This window comes from Triticum urartu, chromosome 3 (genome assembly GCF_003073215.2).
Source record: "Triticum urartu cultivar G1812 chromosome 3, Tu2.1, whole genome shotgun sequence".
NCBI lineage: Eukaryota > Viridiplantae > Streptophyta > Magnoliopsida > Poales > Poaceae > Triticum > Triticum urartu.
Window position 1 is genome coordinate 509,972,474 of NC_053024.1, and position 22,690 is coordinate 509,995,163.

A 22,690-nucleotide genomic window follows, 5' to 3' on the forward strand; every position below is an offset into this window, starting at 1 on the left:
AGGATAAAGAAATTAGCGACAAAAAACAACAAGATCTTTGTCTGCACAATGAAGAAGACATCAGTTCACTACAAGATGGTACTAACTATTATACCTTGTCTATTTTTATTCCTTTGCCCCATTTCTGATATAGAGAAGATATTTATGCACATCCTTGTTTTCAGGCCTTTCGAAAGCAGTTCACTGATGATTACCCATCAAACCACCTCTATGATCAGGAGGCGAGGAAGGTTTTCATACAACACTCACGGTTCAATATTGAAGTGTTCCTGAAGAGGACGAAGTATGGACGGTCAATCATCCACAAGCACTAGCCTAAAGTTGCAAAGACCTTAAACATCAATGAAGGCTCAATATTTGCCGTCCGCTTCAGCAGTTTTCCAGATGAGATGCATATGTCTATGTACCGTCTATGATGCTAATTTCGAAAGGTTCTAGATGTTGTGTGTGAAACTTGGTGTTGGTGCACTTGTGTAATGGGGTAGCTGAGTGCTGAAGTTATATGATGTTGTACTCTGATGTATTTCAATTATGAAATCCTGCTTCCTTAATATGGAAATGAAATATATTGTGTGCTTAATATGAGGTGTCAATTAGATTAATAAATGGATCATTAATAATGGGGAAATTAGCCTGCTAATTGGGTTTTTCTATTGCAAACGGTTATTGAGAAAACACCATGGGCGATGACCTCAGGAAACACACACAGTTTCCAGGAATAAACCGTGTTGGATCAAAGAACAATCACACACGAAATCATCTTGAAAACTGTTTGCGTTACGCCACCTTGCGCAAATATTTACCACATAGAAACTGTGTGTGATGGACAACCTTTGCCACACAGTTTCTTCTACGCACCGTGTGTGATGCATTCAAAAACGCAAATGATAAAATTGTTAATATCGTGTGCAATGGCAACGCTATCACAAACGATTTAACATGTGAGATGTACCTGCGAACGGAAACGTTTTCCTTGCAGCGACTGTGTGGGATATATATACGAACGAAAATGTTTAGCAGGGACTGACTGTGTGGGATGTACTTACGACTGGAAACAATTTCGCCTGTATAATTGTATTTTTAGCACTACTATACGTATAATCGTATTTGATCGCTCGCCGGTCGCACACAACCTCATTTTGCCGAGCGTGTGTGCCAGGAGGGCATATCCCTGACGGTTTCTGGGTTGTGTGGGAAGGACCCCCCTATTGGAGTCTCTCACTACGCGACGGTTCAGAACGCCGTCACAGAAAGGGGTTAAAACTGTTTGTATAGCACTTCGCCATACCAGTGAGAGGCTGTGCTTTCGATCTTTCGTTTGAGGGATCATTCGAGGGTGATTCGCGGGATTGTCAACAGTTCGAGGGACTCCAAGAACAATCTACGCCGACTCATCTACTTTCACTGCACTCCGGAGGCAGTAACGATCATTGATTCAAACCCTATATGCATCTTCATATTGTTCCTAGGTGATCTTAGGGCGAATTTTTTCGTTTTCCACTATGTTTCATAACAGTGTCCATCAACCTGCGTTCAACTCCAAGACTCCACTGTGCCACATCATCGAGACCCGCTGTCTTCGATGTGGTAGATACAACACCGCTCCACCTATTGGCTGAAGGAAATATACCTAGAGGCAATAATAAAGTTGTTATTTATACCTTATATCATGGTAAATGTTTATTATTCATGCTAGAATTGTATTAACCGGAAATTTGATACATGTTGGATACATAGACAAAACACCGTGTCCCTAGTAAGCCTCTACTAGACTAGCTCGTTGATCAAAGATGGTTAAGTTTCCTAACCATAGACATGTGTTGTCGTTTGAGGAATGGGATCACATCATTAGGAGAATGATGTGATGGACAAGAACCATCTGTTAGCTTAGCATATTGATTGTTCAGTTTTATTGCTATTGCTTTCTTCATGTCATATACATATTCCTTTGACTATGAGATTATGCAACCCCTGGATACTGGAGGAATACCTTGTGTGCTATCAAACATCACAACATAACTGGGTGATTATAAAGATGCTCTACAGGTATCTCCAAAGGTGTTTGTTGGGTTGGCATAGATCAAGATTAGGATTTGTCACTCCGAGTATCGGAGAGGTATCTTTGGGCCCTCTCAGTAATACACATCATAAGCTTGCAAGCAAATGACTAAGGAGTTAGTCATGAGGTGATGTATTATGGAACGAGTAAAGAGAGTTGCCGGTAACAAGATTGAACTAGGTATGAAGATACCGACGATCGAAACTCGGGCAAGTAACATACCGATGAACAAAGGGAATTACATATGTTGTCATAAGGTTCGACCGATAAAGATCTTCGTAGAATATGTAGGAGCCAATATGGGCATCCAGGTTCCACTATTGGTTATTGACCGGAGAGGTGTCTCGGTCATGTCTACATAGTTCTCAAACCCGTAGGGTCCGCATGCTTAACGTTCGTTGACGATATAGTACTGTATGAGTTATGTATGTTGGTGACCAAATGTTGTTCGGAGTCCAGGATGAGACACAGACATAGCGAGGAGCTTCGGAATGGTCCGGAGGTAAAGATTGACATATAGGATGGTATGGTTCGGCAAAGGGGTGAAGCCCACGAGGCTTTAGGTCGGTATAAAAGGAGTTTTGTGGAGGCCGGGGGGCAAACGCCGAAGACCCTGGCATCTAGGCCAGACGCCAAGGAGTGTGATGTTTGGTCCTGGAAGTCCGAGAAGGACTCTTCCTTGCGGACAAAACTGTCTTTGAGGAGGGTTTTACTCAAAATTTCGACACCATGGCTCAACATATAAATAGAGGGTCAGGGCTAGCACCTGGAACACATCAAGAAACACCAAGCCATGTGCCGGCAACCCCGTCCCTCTAGTTTATCCCCCGTCATAGTTTTCGTTGTGCTTGGCGAAGCCCTGCGGAGATTGTTCTTCACAAACACCGTCACCACGCCGTCGTGTTGTCGGAAATCATCTATTACTTTGACCCTCTTGCTGGATCATGAAGGCGAGGACGTCATTGAGCTGAACGTGTGCTGAACGCGGAGGTGCCGTACTTTCGTTACTTTATCGGGACGGATCATGAAGGTGTACGACTACATCAACCGCGTTGATAAACGCTTCCACTTTGCGATCTTCAAGGGTATGAAGATGCTCTCCCCCTCTCGTTGCTATGCATCTCCTAGATAGATCTTGATGTAGGGTGGAACCCTAGATGGCCGATCTTTCACGAAAGGAGCGGATCCCGCAAAGAACACGAAGAACACGTGGGGAAACACAAGGGGAAACATGAGAGAATCACTCAAACCAACCAGAATGATCACACATGTGCTAGATCCTCGAAACACAAAGAGAGATACACAATCCAAAGTCAATAAAGGACGATACAAGAGGTAACTAGTTCTTCTCCGTGAGGAGGTCTTGATGGTCTTCTCTGTGAGGAGGCCTTGAATCCAACGTGGATCTTCTCCGTAGAGGGGCCGCGGTCTCTCTCATGGAGTAGATCCGATGTGGATGAGCGAGGCTCTATCTCTAATATGAGCTATCACAACGCTAACCATAACTAGAAGGAGGTGGAGGAGCATATATAGTTCTAGCCCACGAAGGGGTAAGTGAGTGGGGGGATACATGGGCCCTTGGCCTGTTCACTGTGCGCAGACAGGCACCGAATGTCCGGGCTGGGGGCCGGATGTCCGGCGGCTCACGAGGAGCCGAATGTCCGGGCCTCGGGCCGGATTTCTAGGCTGGAGTGGCCGATTCTTCTTCTCTCTGGATAGCGTGCGCCAGATTTACGGGCAGGCGCCGGATGTCCGGCCCGTCGTGGGGTGCCGGATGTCCGGGGGTCAGCCGGATGTTCGGCCACTGTAGAGTCGCCCGGCGTCCGTCTCTCTCTGGTCTTCTTCTGGTTGGTGGCGCCGGATGTCCGGGTTCCTGCCGGATGTCCGACCGCTGTAGCTCCACGGCGAACTCCACTTGAGGCACTTCACACTCTGCTTCCATGTGGACTTGGTGTGTGTCTCGAGCATCTCCATGGTCGTCTCCTTGGTTCCTAAGCACGCGTAGTGTCTTTGCATTAGGTAGCAACCATGTCTCGCATGAATGGAAAGCGGAAGCATCTAGGAGCGGGTTCACCTTGTGTCCAATGGCGAATGGTTGAGGTCTCATCGTATGTCCACTTGGGGTTTGGGGAGTAGTCGTAGTGTACATGGGGATGATCGTGTGATGCTCCGCATCATCTCCCCTCCCTTGGAAAGATCCGACATCGGATCAGAAACCTCATCACCATGGAAGCAGTTGTCGTGGACAGACTTGTAGTTGGATGGATTGGAAGACATGGTGCAATCCAAGTACTCGAGGGTGTCGCTGGAGTGGTATACATGCAAAAAAGAGCAAAAACAAATGACACTCGGAAATACAATGGTTAGCACACACAAAGTGTCCATCATGTAATAATGAGTCCGTGCAACAAGATTGTTCGTGACAAAGCGCATGAAGCTTATCAAGATGATATAGAATGATATGCAAAGTGTTCATGGGAGCAAAAGCATTCATTGTGCACACAAATGTGTTTTGAATATGATCAATGTAACCACGGTGCAAAATGATGTCATAATGGGATGGTGTATCAAAAGCATGAACATGGTAATTGGTGCTCAATGTGAGTATGTGATCATGAAATTGATGATGGGCAATATGATCATGATGTATAAATATGCCATCAAGGAAGATCACAACAAATTTGCCAAGAAAGTGCGCAAGCTCATATATCATGGATGACATAGAAATACAAGATGCAACAAGGCAATCATAAGGTGAGTCAATCCATGCATAAGATGCAAATTTGTCATGTGTATGATATGTCCATCGAGCATGACATGTGTGAGCACAATCAACAAATATGGAGGTGTAGGAGTACCAATGCTCGATGTTGTGGCATGGGTGGAGGTTTGAAGGTGCATCCAATAAGTCCGAGCGCTCCTCAATTTGAAGTTCCATAGAGCCAATCTCCAATGTCGCTCCTCCGTTCGCGAGATGTATCATGTAGACAACAAGAAGGAGACAACAATGAAAGAGTGACCCATTCAATATGCGTATTTGAGGATGGATCAAAGGGAAGGAGGTCACCTTTAGTAGTTTCTCGAAAATGTTGGTGTCACGCATCATGTACGCCTTCACATAACCAATATGTTCCATGATAGCACCACCTTGTGAATCCTTCAAAACGAAAGAACATGGCAAACACTCGAAAAAACAAATGAGGTTAGCGGAGGTGCAAAACCTATTATTCGCGTGGTAAGATACCCAACAAGTGTATGCATCATGCTCATCATAAGAAAGGACAAGGGAGCATTTCATAGTATGGAGGCATATGATGCGAGAGAAACCTAATACAATAGGCTCAATCAAATAAGCATGCATCACAAGTAATATGTCCAAATCTCCATGATCAATAAGCATAGCAAGTTGGCATTCAATACAAGGGTATATGAGAGATGGCACTAATGGAGACATGAGACAATGATCAAGATAAATCATGTGAGAGGAAAGATCATATATGTCATCAACCCAAGAAAGCGAGTAATAGTGGAACATGGGTGATGCGACAAAGCAAGCCATCATAGTGATCAAGTGGTGCAAGCTAGTAGTGCGAAGATGCAACGTACTAGAGGTAATCATGTCAAGCATGTCATGTGTGCGAATAGTGGTCATGGATAATGCACATGACATATCACAAGCATGAAAGCAAGATATGAGACATGTATCATCATAGTATTGGCAAGAAGTCCTATGTAAATAGCAATGGAACATCATGATTCTCCCAACACAAGAATCAACAATAGCATGAGGCACATGATAAACATGGCAATAGCAACAAGGATCTCCACCAAGCATGCAAATACACATAGGAGTAGCATGACAGTGAATCATGGGTAGATGCAAGCAAGGGTCACAATTGCATGGCAAAATCATAGAAAGAGGCATAGCATGCAAAGTGAACACGAGAAAATGGGCATAACATAACAAGTGATATATAGCCCAAAGCCATGTGAGAGCCAAGTAAAATGAATGCGCGAAGTCATTGCGCGAAGAGAATGGTGGTAAGGATAGTCCACGGGATCCCAAGTCATCTTTGCTCTCTAGAGCTTGTTTCGTCAACTCTTGGGATTGAGATGTTGACGAGTATACGTGAGTACCTACACAAAACAAAGACAAAGGGAAAATTGTGTGTGCATGGTATATGTACACATCATCCATCATGATGCGCACGTGCGTGTGTTTGTTAGCACAAAATATCCAATGCTCAAATAGATGAGATGCGTGATAATAGAAACATGTCATCCATCATGAGAGGTTTGTTATTTTGCATAGCATAATGGAGACTCAAATTGTGTACTGCATCATGATAAATTTGTAGAGCATTGTTATTCATGGAATGCATATGGTGCAAGCAATTATGGGAATCATGCAAAGTATGGAATGCATCAAAATCTCCTAATATGTATGAGGAAACTATGGGGGTCTCGTCATGAGCATTAGTGGAAACATCACATGGAGAATTTTGACAACATTCAAAACAAAGCATATTCAGAACAATGTGATCATGGCATGTCATAGTAGATGAATTGCGCAAATCATGTAAAGGAAGCATAGCAATATCATCACAAGAAAAAGAAAAGCCAATGACCATCATCTCGTCATCTATGCCATAAGTGCAAATGGGATTTATTTTAATGGGGCATGCATAGCTACTATGTTGAGATTGAAACGATGCAATATGGGATATCTCACTCGTAGCATATGACAAGGTTAAAGGGTTGTCGAACATGATGTGACCAAAAGAATTTTCACATGATATCCTATGGAGCATAGCATCACAACTAGGCAACTCAACATGCTCATCATCATATTCATCATAAATTGGTAAGTCATGACATGAAGAAGTCACACTAGCATGAAGCATGGGAATAGGTGGATCAACATCATGCAAGCAATCATTAGTGAGATTGTCCACTAGTGGGACAAGAGAAGCACCATCACCTACATTACCTTTGGAGCATCGCTAATGTGTTGTAGGTGAGGTGTCGAAGACGAAGTCATGGTCATCTTCATCTTGATGGAACCATGTGGGTGGTGCATCTTCTTCCACCATGGCCATCGTCGTCGTTGGAGGTATGGACTCATCGAGGATAGGCGTGTCGTCATGTAGGAGACCTAGCACCAAAGAAGAAAACACACTCGGAGTAGAGGTTAAGTCATTAGAAATCATAGTGGCCTTACATGCCGTGTCAACTACCTCACTCATTAAGTGTTGTGGCTCACTCACTCCCGGTATGATGCTCTCATTCATATGGTTGGTGGAGTCACTCAAATGGATCTCAACCTCACATATGATGTGTGGCATGATCTCATGTGTGGGGCTAGTGGTGGTCACACTCATCCTCTCATAGGAAATGCACTCAATGTCATATATGGTGGAGTCATTCATCTCACTTATAGGTTGGTGGCTCTCCTCACATGGCAATTGGGGCATCTCGTGATATGTAGGTGTCGGAGAGATGTAGGTGCAAATGTCTCCATGCTCAATCATGTCGTAGTCGTAGCCGTGGATGAAGGCCGAAGATGTCACATCATCACTCTCCTCTAAGACCACAGATAATGTCTCATGTGCGGTCGCGTAGCTTGACTCGGAGTATGAGTCCAATATGGGCGCCGTCTTCATGTTGTTGAAGAGGTTCGTGCTCGTCGCCGTGGTCGAAGGGGATGGCCCTAGCTCGACTGTCTTGTCACCGTCTTGTTGTTGGAGGCCCATATGATGTGGCACCTCGTAGCTCGTCTCCATGACCGAAGGGAATGTCCCATGCTCGGCCATCTTCCTTGAGGGGCTTCCGAAGATGGAAGTACCGCCCTCGCTAGTAGGTGGTCGCCTCATTGTTAAAGTTGTCGATGTAGGCGAACTCATGGGAATTAGGCGAATATGCCATACACCCAAAGGCGAAGATGCCTTGATAGCACTTGGCGAAGATGCCGAAGTGGTGGTTGTAGCCGTAGCTCCGTCTTGGTGGTTCTCGTCTCGCGGTCTTCTCTTATGCTCATGAAGGTTGGCCTTGGTGTGAAGTAGGGCTTGTTGGGACTTGTGCATTTATGGTTGGTGAGCATCATCATGATAATGTTGGCGTTGTCGCACTTTAGCTCATAGTATATGTCATTCATCATCGTCGTGCACATGTTGCTTAGAGGTGACTTGCCCTTCATGACGAGGTGGATCACGAACGTGATGGTGGTCGCCATGGAGATGTGGACGTGGATGACTTGCAGTTGCATCATTTTTGCGCTCCGAAGACTTGTGACTTGAATGTCGCCGCCTTGAGGATGATGAAGGGGAAGAATGGTTGATCAAAAAGGTCCGAATCCCCTCCATCCTTGCATCTTGCTCCTCCTTTTGTGCGGAAATCTTGTTGTCGATGTAGTCCCTTTTCCTTGCTTCGGAGTGACGAATGTTGATGGAGAGGTTCTCGATGCGCTCTCACAATCTTGATTGTGCGCCTTACATTTGTCGTTGTAGATCGAAGATTGACGCTTTGGTGATGTAGTTGTTCATGCCGTCGTTGTTGTGGAAGACTGGAGATGAAATGCCTTGCCTATCCATCACAATACTCGAGCAAATATGAGTGAAGAAAGAGAAGAACTATACCAAACGTACCTTGACCAATGTTGAGGATGGATCAATAATCACTCAATGATGTAACAAGGAAATAGCACAATTGGTATCAATTCTTGTCGGTTTCTCACACCTACACAAATAAGGCTTATGGTGGAGCTCGGTGAGGATAGTGGCACGAAAATTTGATGCAAAATGTTGGCAAGAGTCAATAATGTTGAAAGAGATTCAGAAATTCGCAAGTGAAACAAGTAGACCAATAGCAATATGTGGCACACGGAAACACACACACGAATAGATAAATGAGGTCGTGTAACCAAGGAATGAGCACAAAATGTGGAATCCACGGAAGACACTCGTGTTGCACAACTCAAGAGAGACGCTAGCACGATTGCTCAATAGGCGGATACGAGACTTGTGCACAACCTATAAGATGCAAAATGGATAAACTTTCTATCCCAAGTATGCTATGTATGTATGGTTCCCGGTGTTTCTCACAATATGATCCAAGATGATCGGATATGACAATCTTATGCAATGTGGTATGATGCTATGGCACTTTCTTACAAGCTCTTTGTTCACTCTTTTTGTTTCCTTAAAAGCTTATTCTTGTTTTTTTGTATGGCCACAATGTGAAATGCACAAACCAAGATAACAATTGTATATATGCAGGAACAAACTTGTGGCACAAGAGATGATATGATGATACCAATATGATATGGTATGTATGTAATGGAAGGTGTAGACCTCTAATGTGCACAAGTAATGTTGCCAGCAATACTCAAAGGCTAGTCTTGATAGGCAAGTGACGCAAAATGGGCTAGGGGTTATCAATACAATGTTAAGGGAATATATAATGGAGGGATACCACGATACCAAGATGATATGGAGGTTACCGTCGACGGTTTCTCGTTTGTAAGCCACGGACGGATGATGGTGAAGTGGTCAATGTCGATGACGACCTCGTGGCAATGATGAGTGGCAGTGATCTTGATGGAGATACCAAGATGATGGAGACTCGTCCCTAAGTAGCCGAAACACCTTAGGAAACGGATAAAGACCACGAACTGAAATTCTCAAATGACAAATGTCAAATGGTGGTAGCGGGAATGCAGTGGTGGTTGCGGAAATGCAATGGTGGGTTTTGAGACGCAATGCGGAAGTCGAGGGTAAGGTGGTGGACTATACACATTGTCGGATTTGGAAGCACGGTCCCTAAGTAGCCGAAACACCTTAGGAGACACAACTCACAACACAAACAAAATTGGGTTAAGTTGGGATGGCGGAAGTGTATGGTGGGCAAGCCTATGCGGAAGTTATGGTGGTGGTTAATGAACAAGCAACTGTCCCTAAGTAGCCTAAACACCTTAGGAGACTCGAATCACAACTCCAACAACCACTAATGCTATGGGGAACAAATTGGGTTAGGTTGCAGAAGTCGGTGGTGGTTATGCGGATGATATGGTGGAAGCCCTAGGCAAAGATGCCAAATTTCCAAACATTTCATGGACTCAAATCGTGATGGTAGTATTTTTGTGGGAAGGGGGATGTCAAGAACTTCAAAACGAGCTAAAGAACGTCAAAAACGGTCTCCGGATGAATTAGTTATGGTCAAAACGGTGAAACACCGAAGGCTGAAATGCTAGGGGCCGGATATCCGGGACCTGATGTCTAGAACACTGCGCGAAAATGCGCTCCAGGAGCCGGATGTCCGGGCCACGGGCCGGAAGTCCGGGGGGCAGATGTCCGGGGCTACGAGCCGGATGTTCGGGCTCCAAATCCGAGGATGAACTCGAGGAACTCGATTTTGGGGCGGAAATTGATGATTTCTGGGGCAAAATTGCAGAGATTTCACGGATGGAAAGTGGAGAAACTTGGGGAGATGCTAGATCCACTTGAAACCAAGAAAATCCATGGATCAAATCCAACAAAACTTCATCAAACAAACAAATCACAAAAAAAATTGGGGCTATTTTTGGTGGGGAATTTTTGAATTAGGGACGAAATCAACAAAATTAGGCTAGAAAACAAAGAGGGGAGGCTCCGAAATCGTGATCAACGTGGCTCATGATACCAAGATGATGTAGGGTGGAAGCCTAGATGCCCGATCTTTCACGAAAGGAGTGGATCCCGTGAAGAACACAAGGGGAAACACGAGGGGAAGCACAAGAGAATCACTCAAACCAACAAGAACGATCACACATGTGCTAGATCCTCGAAACACAAAGAGAGATACATGATCCAAAGTCAACAAAGGACGATACAAGAGGTAACGGGTTCTTCTCCTGTGAGGAGGTATTGATGGTATCCTCCGTGAGGAGGTCTTGAATCCAACGTGGATCTTCTCCGTAGAGGGGCCGCGGTCTCTCTCGTGGAGTAGATCCGATGTGGATGAGCGAGTCTCTATCTCTAATATGAGCTATCACAACGCTAACCCTAACTAGAAGGAGGTGGAGGATTATATATAGTTCTAGCCCACGAAGGGGTAAGTGAGAGGGGGGATACATGGGCCCTTGGCCCGTTCACTGTGCGCAGACAGGAGCTGGATGTCTGGCGGCTCATGAGAAGGCGGATGTCCGGGCCTCGGGCCGGATGTCCGCGCTGGAGTGGCCGATTGTTCTACTCTCTGGATAGCGTGCGCCAGATTTCCAGACAGGTGCCGGATGTCCGGCCCGTCATGGGGCGCCGGATGTCCGGGGGTCGGTCGGATGTTCGGCTGCTGTAGAGTCGCCTGGCGTCCGTCTCTCTCTGGTCTTCTTCTGGTTGGTGGCGTCGGAAGTCTGGCCGCTGTAGCTCCATAGCGACTCCACTTGAGGCACTTCACACTCTGCTTCCGTGTGGACTTGGGGTGTTTCTCGAGCATCTCCATGGTCATCTCCCCAGTTCCTAAGCACGCGTAGTGTCTTTGCATTAGGTAGCAACCATGTCTCGCATGAATGGAAAGCGGAAGCATCTAGGAGCGGGTTCACCTTGTGTCCAATGGCGAGTGGTCGAGGTCTCATCGTATGTCCACTTGGGGTTTGGGGATTAGTCGTAGTGTACATGGGGATGATCGTGGGATGCTCCGCATCAGATCTTGCGTAAGCGTAGGAAACCTTTTGAAATTTCATGCTATATTTCCCAACAGTGGCATCCGAGCTAAGTTTATGCGTAGATGATATGCACAAGTAGAACACAAAGAGTTGTGGGCGATCATAGTCATACTGTTTACCACCAACGTCTTACTTTGATTCGACGGCATTGTTGGTTGAAGCGGCCCAGACTAACCTTAAATGACCATGCTCATGTGACTGGTTCCACCGACAGACATGCAACTTGTTTTGCATAAAGGTGGCTGGCGGGTGTCTGTTTCTCCAACTTTAGTTGGATCGAGTTTAACTATGGTCGGTCCATGTTGAAGGTTAAAATAGCACACTTGACGAAAACTCATTGTGGTTTTGATGCTTAGGTAAGAACGGTTCTTCCTAGAAGCCCATAGCAGCCACGTAAAACTTGCAACAACAAAGTAGAGGATGTCTAACTTGTTTTTGCAGGGCATGTTGTGATGTGATATGGTCAAGACATGATGTGATGTGATATAAGTTATTGTATGAGATGATCATGTTTTGTAAAAGTTATCACCAACTGGCAGGAGCCTTATGGTTGTCGCTTTATTGTATGAAATGCAATCACCATGTAATTGCTTTACTTTATGACAAAGCGGCAGCGATAGTCATAGAAGCAATAGTTGGCGAGACGACAACGACGCTACTATGGAGATTGATACGTCTCCAACGTATCTATAATTTTTGATTGTTCCATGCTGTTATATTATCAATCTTCGATGTTTTATAATCATTTTTTTGTACTAACCTATTGACATAATGCCAAGTGCCAGTTGCTTTTTTCTTCATGTTTTTTAAATCACAGGAAATCAATAACAAAGGGAGTCCAAACGCAACGAAACTTTACGGAATTTTTTTGGACCAAAAGGAACATAGTGGGCCCTGGCTGCGCCTGGGGGTGCTCCGAGGAGAGCACAACCCACCAGGGCACGCCAGGAGGCCCAGGCGCTCCCTGGTGGGTTGTGCCCACCTCGGGTTCCCCCCGGACCGCCTCTTTGCTCTATAAATACCACAATATTCCCAAAACCCTAGGCGAGTCGACGAAATATTGATCCAACCGCCGCATGAGTCCAGAACCACCAGATCCAATCTAGACACCATCTCGGATGGGGTTCACCACCTCCATTGGTTCCTCTCCGATGATGTGTGAGTATTTCTTTGTAGATCTTTGGGTCTGTAGTTAGTAGCTAGATGATTTCCTCTTTCTCGCTGAATTCTCAATACAATGGTCTCTTGGAGATCCATATGATGTAACTCTTTTTGCGGTGTGTTTGTTGGGATCGATGAACTTTGAGTTTATGATTAGATCTATGTTTTTATATACATGAAAGTTATTTGAGTTTCTATGATCTCTTATATGCATGATTGCTTATAGCCTCATATTTCTTCTTTGATATTTGGGTTTTGTTTGGCCAACTTGATCTATTTATCTTGCAATGGGAAGAGGTGCTTTGTAGTGGGTTCGATCTTACGGTGCTTGATCCCAGTGATAGAAGGCGAACCGACACATATGTATCGTTGCTACTAAGGATAAAATGATGGGGTCTATCTCTACATAGATAGATCTTGTCTACATCTTGTCATCGCTCTTATTGCATTACTCCGTTTCTCCATGAACTTAATACACTAGACGCATGCTAGATAGCGGTCGATATGTGGAGTAATAGTAATAGATGCAGGTAGGAGTCGGTCTACAAATCTTGGATGTGATGCCTATGTAATGATCATTGCCTGGATATCTTCATGAGTATTTGAAGTTCTATCAATTGCCCAACAGTAATTTGTTCACCCACCATTTGCTATTTTTTCTCGAGAGAAGCCACTAGTGAAACCTACGCCCCCCTGTAACATCCCAAATTTTCAATTTGGAATGTTATACATTAGATCATCATGCATATCTGTAACACCCCGGATGTAACTTTCCCAATTTGTACTCCAACTCTTGCCGTTTCCGGCGTTAAGTTATTTTATTTTCTCGGGTTCGGGTTTTTGTCTCCGTGTGTTGTTATCGTTGTCATGCATCTCATATCATGTCATCATGTGCATTGCATTTGCATACGTGTTCATCTCATGCATTCGAGCATTTTCCCGTTGTCCGTTTTGCATTCTGGCGCTTCGTTCTCCTCCGGTGGTCATTTCTACCTTTCTTTCATGTGTGGGGTTTAAACATTTCCGGATTGGTCCGAGACTTGCCAAGCGGCCTTGGTTTACTACCGGTAGACCGCCTGTCAAGTTTCGTATCATTTGGACTTCGTTTGATACTCCAACGGTTAACCGAGGTACCGAGAAGGCCTCGTGTGTGTTGCAGCCCAACACCCCTCCAATTTGGCTCAAAACCCACAAAACCCCCCTCCATCATCTAGAGCGTTCGATCACGATCGCGTGGCCAAATACCGCACCTCATTTGGACTCTCCTAGCTCCCTCTATGCCTATATAAAGGCCTCTCCCCGAAAATCCGGATCCCCCTCGTCCAAAACCCTAAAAAAATCGCCTCTGCGCCGGCCGGACACGTCCGTCCGGGCCGGACGCTTCCGCCGCCGCCAACCGGGAGCTGCCACGTGGCGCCCCCGGACCACTTCGCCGCCTCAGCCGCGCGCGGCCCGCTCGGGCCCGTCCCCGGCCCTCCTGGCCCAGAGGCGCCCTGTTGCCTGCCTCCTCGCCCCGACGCCGGCGCTGCGCCCCGCCGCCTGCCTCCTCGCCCCGACGCCGGCGCTGCGTCCCGCCGCCCGCCGCCATCAACGCCGGTCGACTCCGGCGCCGCAAGCCGCCGCCCCGCCACCCGCCGCCCGGCCTCCTCTCCTCGCCGGCCTGCCTCCCCGACGAGCTCGCCGGACTTGCCTCGGTCGGCGTGCGCCAGATCCAGATCCGAGCTAACCCTAGGGTTGACCCCGATTTTTTCCCAAGTCCTGAGATTTCGGATCCATGTGCTCCTGTTCATAGCATCGTAACTCCTCATCCGTAACTCCGTTTTTGGCATATAGCATATCAAAATGTTCAGCTCGGAGAGTACATCATTTCATTCCATTGCATCGTTTTCATTTGAGTTCATCTTGATGCCCTAAATGCTGTTAGAAGAGGGCTACTTGAGATAATTGTCAGATCTGCTACTCCATTTAGCTTTTTGTCAATTTTTGCCATGATTAATGTGTGCATGATATGCCCATGAGTTCTACATATGTTTTGTTAAGGGTTTTGCCATCTTTCCAGAGGTGCAACCCATGTATTTTTGTGATGTGTGTGGTGACTAGCACAAGCTTGCCAAGTGAGGCACTTGGTAATTCTGATTTCAGGGACTTAGCATTTTCACTAAGTCCTTGAGTTGTTTATCTCATATGGCCATATGTTCATGTTGTTTCCTAGAGATCCGTGCCTCTTTTGAGGATGATTAGTAAGGATGTTTTGTTAATCTTGTAGTGCTCTATCCATCCATGTCTTTGTTTGCAATTATGGAGCATCCTAGCTTGAGTCAATCGAGCTCTACTTTTGCTACTTTGTGAATCTGGGAAGATTGTCAACTTGTTTGCAATTTTGCCGTTGACGTTGTAGTTGATCCGTGCATGCTATGCTATTGTTCTTGCCATGTCTAGCTTGCATTTTGTGTATACTTGATGGGTGTATGCTTAGATTAGCATGACTTGCTCCGTATTGAGTGCATCGAGCTCGTAAACACGCCTACTTGAGTTATGTTTCATCATGTGCCAGTTTTCACTAAGTCTGAAAACTGATTATGTTTTTGCCATGTTCACATGCTTGCCATTGTATTTTCTGATCCCTTTTGGCTCAAGGTCACTAAGAGACTTTTGTTAAGATCTTTGAGTATCTCCATGCCATGCTTTACTTTGCCATGTTCAGTTCCTGTAGCATGTAGTTTTGTTGCTCCGCAGAGTGCTACCTGATCGGAAATTCCAGACAAGTGTTAATTTCACTAAGTCTGAAATCTGTTTACCATATGCATTTTTGCCATGCTTGTTTGAACCTGTTAATGGATGAACTGGCCGTAGCTCAGTGCTAGACTTTTGTTAAGCATCATGAATGCATCCCTGCCATGTATTTTTATGCCATGTTTGGGTGCTGTAGCATGTTCATCTTGTTTCATTTAGATGGCTACTTGCTGTAAATCGCAGACCGGTGTCATATTTGAATCGCTTGTCATTTCCAAACCGTAACTCCGATCCCGGCGTTCTTTATATCGTTTTCAAGCGATTTCATCTCATCTTTCCAGTGGCACACTTGGATTTCCATGTTGAAGCCAGGTTCATGCATTCCTTGTCACATCTTGCATATGCATCCCGCATCGCATCCCGCATAGCATATCATCTTTGCATCATCTTGTTGATCCTTGCACGTGGTTGATTGTGTCCTTGTTGCTTGTTTGTCTTGTTTGGGTAGAGCTGGGAGACGAGTTCGCTAACGAGGAGCCCGTTGAGTTTGCTTTCAAGGATCCAGTCAACTCTGACAACTTTGCAGGCAAGATGATCATACCCTCAAAATCACTACTATCTTTGCTATGCTAGATTGCTCGCTCTTTTGCTATGCCAATGCTACAATGCCTACCATTTGCTTTCAAGCCTCCCAAATTGCCATGTTAAACCTCTAACCCACCATGCCCTAGCAAACCATTGATTGGCTATGTTACCGCTTTGCTCAGCCCCTCTTATAGCGTTGCTAGTTGCAGGTGAAGATTGGAGCCCGTTCCTTGTTGGAACATTTATTTACTTGTTGGGATATCATTATATTATCTTGTTATCTTAATGCATCTATACACTTGGTAAAGGGTGGAAGGCTCGGCCTCTCGCCTAGTGTTTTGTTCCACTCTTGCCGCCCTAGTTTCCGTCATATCGGTGTTATGTTCCCGGATTTTGCGTTCCTTACGCGGTTGGGTTATAATGGGAACCCCTTGATAGTTCGCCTTGATTAAAGCTTTTCCAGCAATGCCCAACCTTGGTTTTACCATTTGCCACCTAGCCTCTTTTTCCCTTGGGTTTCCGGAGCCCGAGGGTCATCTTATTTAAACCCCCCGGGCCTGTGCTCCTAAGTGTTGGTCCGAACTAGAGTCCTGTGCAGCGCTCCCTCGGGGAAACTCGAGGTTTGGTTTTAGTTGTATGGAGCGCTCATCTGAGTGTGCCCTGAGAACGAGATATGTGCAGCTCCTATCGGGATTTATCGGCACATTCGGGCGGTGTTGCTGGTCTTGTTTTAACCTGTCGAAGTGTCTTGAAGAACCGAGATACCGAGTCTGATCGGAACATCTTGGGAGAAGGTCTATTCCTTCGTTGACCATGAGAGCTTGTCATGGGCTAAGTTGGGACTCCCCTGCAGGGATTTGAACTTTTGAAAGCCGTGCCCGCGGTTATGGGCAGATGGGAATTTGTTAATGTCCGGTTGTAGATAACTTGAACCTTAACTTAATTAAAATGAATCAACTGAGTGTGTTACCGTGATGGCCTCTTCTCGGCGGAGTCCGGGAAGTGGACACGATGTTGGAGTAATGTTTGCGCAGGTTGTTCTCTAGTTTCTCGCTCGCGCTTTGCCTCCTCTTCTCGCTCTCTCTTTTGCGAATAAGTTAGCCACCATATTTGCTAGTCGCTTGCTGCAGCTCCACATATATTTACCTTGCCTTACCTATAAGCTTAAATAGTCTTGATCGCGAGGGTGCGAGATTGCTGAGTCCCTGTGGCTCACAGATTACTATTACACCAGATGCAGGGCCTGATGATTCCACTCCAGGAGACGCGCTTCGGCTCAAGTGGGAGTTCGATGAAGACTCTCAACGTTACTATGTTTCCTTTCCCGACGATCAGTAGTGGTGCCCAGCTGGGGGTGATCGGGACCGTGTCGCATGTTGGGTTCTCTTTTATTTTGGCGCCGTAGTCGGGCCATGAGTGATTGTTTGATGTAATGTTATTTATGTACTTGATTGACGTGGCGAGTGTAAGCCAACTATGTTATCTCCCCTTTTATTACATATATATTACATGGGATGTTGTGAAGATTGCCTAACTTGCGACATATGCCTTCAATGCGATTATGCCTCTAAGTCGTGCCTCGACACGTGGGAGATATAGTCGCATCGAGGGTGTTACAATATCACATTTTATTTTGCATTTTGGTTGATCCTAGAAATTCTACGCAACTCAATGACCCACAGAGAGAGTTGGGGATTTCGTTATTTTCATATTTGAGTTCTCTCAAATTTTGAGAATAGGATCATTTGATTTTATTTATTTTATCATCAATTATTTCTATTACAAAAATATGAGAGAGGGAATAAAATGACTTTCCCAGAATAAAGAAATATTGAGGATTTAATAAAAAAAATCAAATAAGATTTTATTTCGGAGTTTTTCGGTGTTTTATTTGAATTTAGGAAAAATGTGCGTTTTTCAAAATTGCATTTAGGGCCCAAATAAATGTTCACCTTGTGCGGCTTGATTTTAGAAGCCCGTGAAAATTTATTTCGGAATTTTTGGAGTCCGTTTAGTATTTCTTTTTATTTTTCTTCCGAGCGGAATAATTAAAGAAAACGAACCGACTTCGGGCCGTACCCGAGCGGGACACCGCCCGGTGGTAGCCTTTAAATAGCGCCGCCCCGAGCCGCCCCAGCCCATCAGCCCCGCCTCGACCGCGTGCGCCGCCGGAGCCGCCGCCGCCGACGATCCCGCCGCCCGAGGTTCGTCGCGCCTCGTTTTCCATGCCGAAAAAAAAGAGAGAATTTTTTTTCAGCGTTCGTCGTTTTTCTTTTTCTCGGATTAAATCCGCGATTTTTCTGATCGCGATTCCTGATCCGATTTTCGTTTTAGTTTAACTTTTCGCTCGTTTATCGGAATCAGGCGATTCAAGCGCCTAGGGATTCGTCTCGAAACCCTCTATCCGTTTAACCAACTTAAACAAGTTTTTGTTACTGTAAAATTTGCCCTAGATCCAGATTACTAGAACGAAGTTGTTTTCTTTCGCCGTTTGACTTTTGTTCCTTCGTTCGATTTGATTCTTTTTGCCAACCAGAGTTCTTAAGTTGAACCTTCTGGTTAGATCTCTTATTTGAGTTTTACCTGTGCATTAGATGGGTACTTATTGTATGCTTGTTTGTTTGTCTGCGATAGAGTACCCGGAGTGCGCCGCCTGTTACTTCGAATCGTTAGGTTTCGCGGATCATCAGCAAGGCAAGTAACACTTTGATCATACTTTTCTACTACCCAGTTTTATTGCATTAGATCAATCCTCACACATTGCATGATTAGGATCTAATTAAATTGTGGGATGGGAAGTAGATGAGGTAGTATCTATTACCTGTTTATTATCAAACCTTTGGGAGTTACTTCTACGTTTGCTATTTATGCCATGCTATGCTAGTAGACGTGGATTGGGTGAGTGATATCCATGACAGATGTGAGATTGTTAATTAATGGTTTATCTAAGGTGGCAACTTAAACACACATCTGGGTGGATTGAGGCACCTGGGTATTCCAGGACTTGCCTGTTTTCTTTTGGACCGCCACCCAGGCTCAAAGGGATCATGAGACTATTCATACTAGAAACTTCCGTGTGCAGCCACAAGCTATTATGGGCTCTAGCATAGTTGACTATGTCAGGCGAACTCTTACAGTGGTAGACTAGCAGATGTAGGGGATGTAGGTGGTACGGTCTACCCATCATAAGGTGCTAGCGCTTCTGAAAGACTATGTCTTGGTCATCCGTCTTCTCAAACACCCTGTAGTGCAAGAAAACAAACGGAGGCGATCTAGTCTTGTGGGGAAAAGCGCGCAAACCTCTGCAGAGTGTAATAAACTAATCATGGTTAGCCGTGTCCCCGGTTATGGACATCTTGAGTATCTAGTACTTGGATTTTCATGTGAATCTCAACATGTTACTCTAAATTAATTTTGTTGGGTTATGTTTAATGATGATGCTTAATTGGGATTGAGAATGCTGTCAACCATTCTCAATGTTTAAAAACCACCATGATAGTTAAATAAATCTATTCCTTTGAAGTAGGGAAAAACTGGCTTTACGCAAAACTGTAACCATAGAGCTTGCCACCAGCCAAATATGCATATAGTATAGTTGTTTCATTCCATTACTCTCTATGTGTTACCTTGCCAGCATATTCCATGTGCTGACCCGTTTTCGGGCTGCAACGTTAATGTTGCAGACTTTTTAGACGATGATTAAGGAGTTTTTAGGTCGTGGTTCTATACTCAGTGATGCCGTTGGAGTTGATGGACTCACTTATCTTCCAAGCCTTCCGCTGTTATCGTTATTAGATGGCCTTAAGCCATATTTATTGTAATAAGTTCTCTTTTGAGACACTCGATGTAATATGTGTGTGATTGCTACTCTGCTATAAATCCTCCGAGTACTGTGTGGTGTCAGCATTACTGATCCAGGGATGACACCGAAGCACAGAGATCAGACTGTTTGAGGTCTGGTCGCTACACCCCTGGGTCTCTTTCTCATATATTTGCCTTTGCGGTCTACTTTTTCTTTTGCATTTATTTTCAGATCTATTAAACCAAAAATACAAAAATACCTTGCTGCAATTTATTCTTATTTAATTTATTTGGCGTTCGATCTATTAATCTATTACAATTTTATCTTACGTCTGTTTGCCTATCTTGAGGCACCTCTACCCGAAAGGGATTGACAACCCATTTTACACGTCGGGTTGCGAGGATTTGTTATCTATGTGCAGGGGCTATTTATGTTGTGTGATAACCCACAAGTATAGGGGGTCGCAACAGTTTTCGAGGGTAGAGTATTCAACCCAAATTTATTGATTCGACACAAGTGGAGCCAAAGAATATTCTCAAGTATTAGTAGCTGAGTTGTCAATTCAACCACACCTGGAAACTTAATATGTGCAACAAAGTGTTTAGTAGCAAAGTTACATGATGGTAGTGGCAACGATAGCAAAAGTAACGGTAGCAAAAGTAATGTTTTTGGTATTTTGTAGTGATGATAGCAATAGCAACGAAAAAGTAAATAAGCGAGAAATAATATATGGAAAGCTCGTAGGCAATGGATCGGTGATAGAGAATTATGCCGGATGCGGTTCATCATGTAACAATCATAACCTAGGGTGACACAGAACTAGCTCCAATTCATCAATGTAATGTAGGCATGTATTCCAAATATAGTCATACGTGCTTATGGAAAAGAACTTGCATGACATATTTTGTCCTACCCTCCCGTGGCAGCGGGGTCTTAACGGAAACTAAGGGATATTAAGGCCACCTTTTTATAGAGTATCGGACCAAAGCATTAACACATAGTGAATACATGATCTCCTCAAACTACGATCATTACCGGGAGTGGTCCCGATTAATGTCACTTCGGGGTTGCCGGATCATAACACATAGTAGGTGAAAACATAATAGGTTCATATCTGAAATCATGGCACTCGGGCCCTAGTGATAAGCATTAAGCATAGCAAAGTCATAGCAACATCAATCTTAGAACATAGTGGATACTAGGGATCAAACCCTAACAAAATTAACTCGATTACATGATAAGTCTCATCCAACCCATCACCGTCCAGCAAGCCTACGATGGAATTACTCACGCACAGCGGTGAGCAACATGAAATTGGTGATGGAGCAAGGTTGATGATGACGATGGCGACGGATTCCCCTCTCCGGAGCCCCGAACGGACTCCAGATCAGCCCTCCTGAGAGGTTTTAGGGCTTGGCGGCGGCTCCGTATTGTAAAACGCGATGAATCCTTCTCTCTGATTTTTTTCTCCCCGAAAGAACATATATAGAGTTGGAGTTGAGGTCGGAGGAGCTCCAGGGGGCCCACGAGGTAGGGGGCGCGCCCAGGGGGCAGGTGCGCCCCCACCCTCGTGGCTAGGGTGTGGGCCCCCTGGTCTTCATCTTTTGCAACAGATTTTTATTATTTCCAAAAAGACGTTACGTGAAGTTTCAGGTCATTCCGAGAACTTTTGTTTCTGCACATAAATAACACCATGGCAATTCTGCTGAAAATAGCATCAGTCCGGGTTAGTTCCATTCAAATCATGCAAGTTAGAGTCCAAAACAAGGGCAAAAGTGTTTGGAAAAGTAGATACGACGGAGACGTATCAACTCCCCCGAGCTTAAACCTTTGCTTGTCCCCAAGAAATTCAGTTGACAAACTAAAAGTGATAAAGAAAAACTTTTACAAACTCTGTTTGCTCTTGTTGTTGTAAATATGTAAAGCCAACATTCAAGTTTTCAGCAAAGATTATAAACTAACCATATTCACAATAACGCTTAGGTCTCATGTTTACCCATATCAATGGCATAATCAGCTAGCGAGCAATAATAATAAATCTCGGATGACAACACTTTCTCAAAACAATCATAATATGATATAACAAGATGGTATCTCGCTAGCCCTTTCTGAGACCGCAAAACATAAATGCAGAGAACCTTTAGAGATCAAGGACTGACTAGACATTGTAATTCATGGTAAAAGAGATCCAGTCAAGTCATACTCAATGTAAACTAACATTAATGAATGCAAATGACAGAGGTGCTCTCCAACTAGTGCTTTTCGATAAGAGGATGACGATGATGGGGAACATAGTAATTTCAATTTTCCTATGCACACGCAAGATCATGGTGATGCATAGAAACATGAAGGGAGAGTGTTGTCTACGTACCCTCGTAGACCGAAAGCGAAAGCGTTAGCACAACGCGGTTGATGTAGTCGTACATCTTCACGATCCGACCGATCAAGTACCGAACGTACGACACCTCCGAGTTCAGCACACATTCAGCCCGATGACGTCCCTCGAACTCCGATCCAGCCGAGTGTTGAGGGAGAGTTTCGTCAGCACGACGGCATGGTGACGATGTTGATGTTCTACCGACGCCGGGCTTCGCCTAAGCACCGCTACAGTATTATCAAGGTGGACTATGGTGGAGGGGGCACCGCACACGGCTAA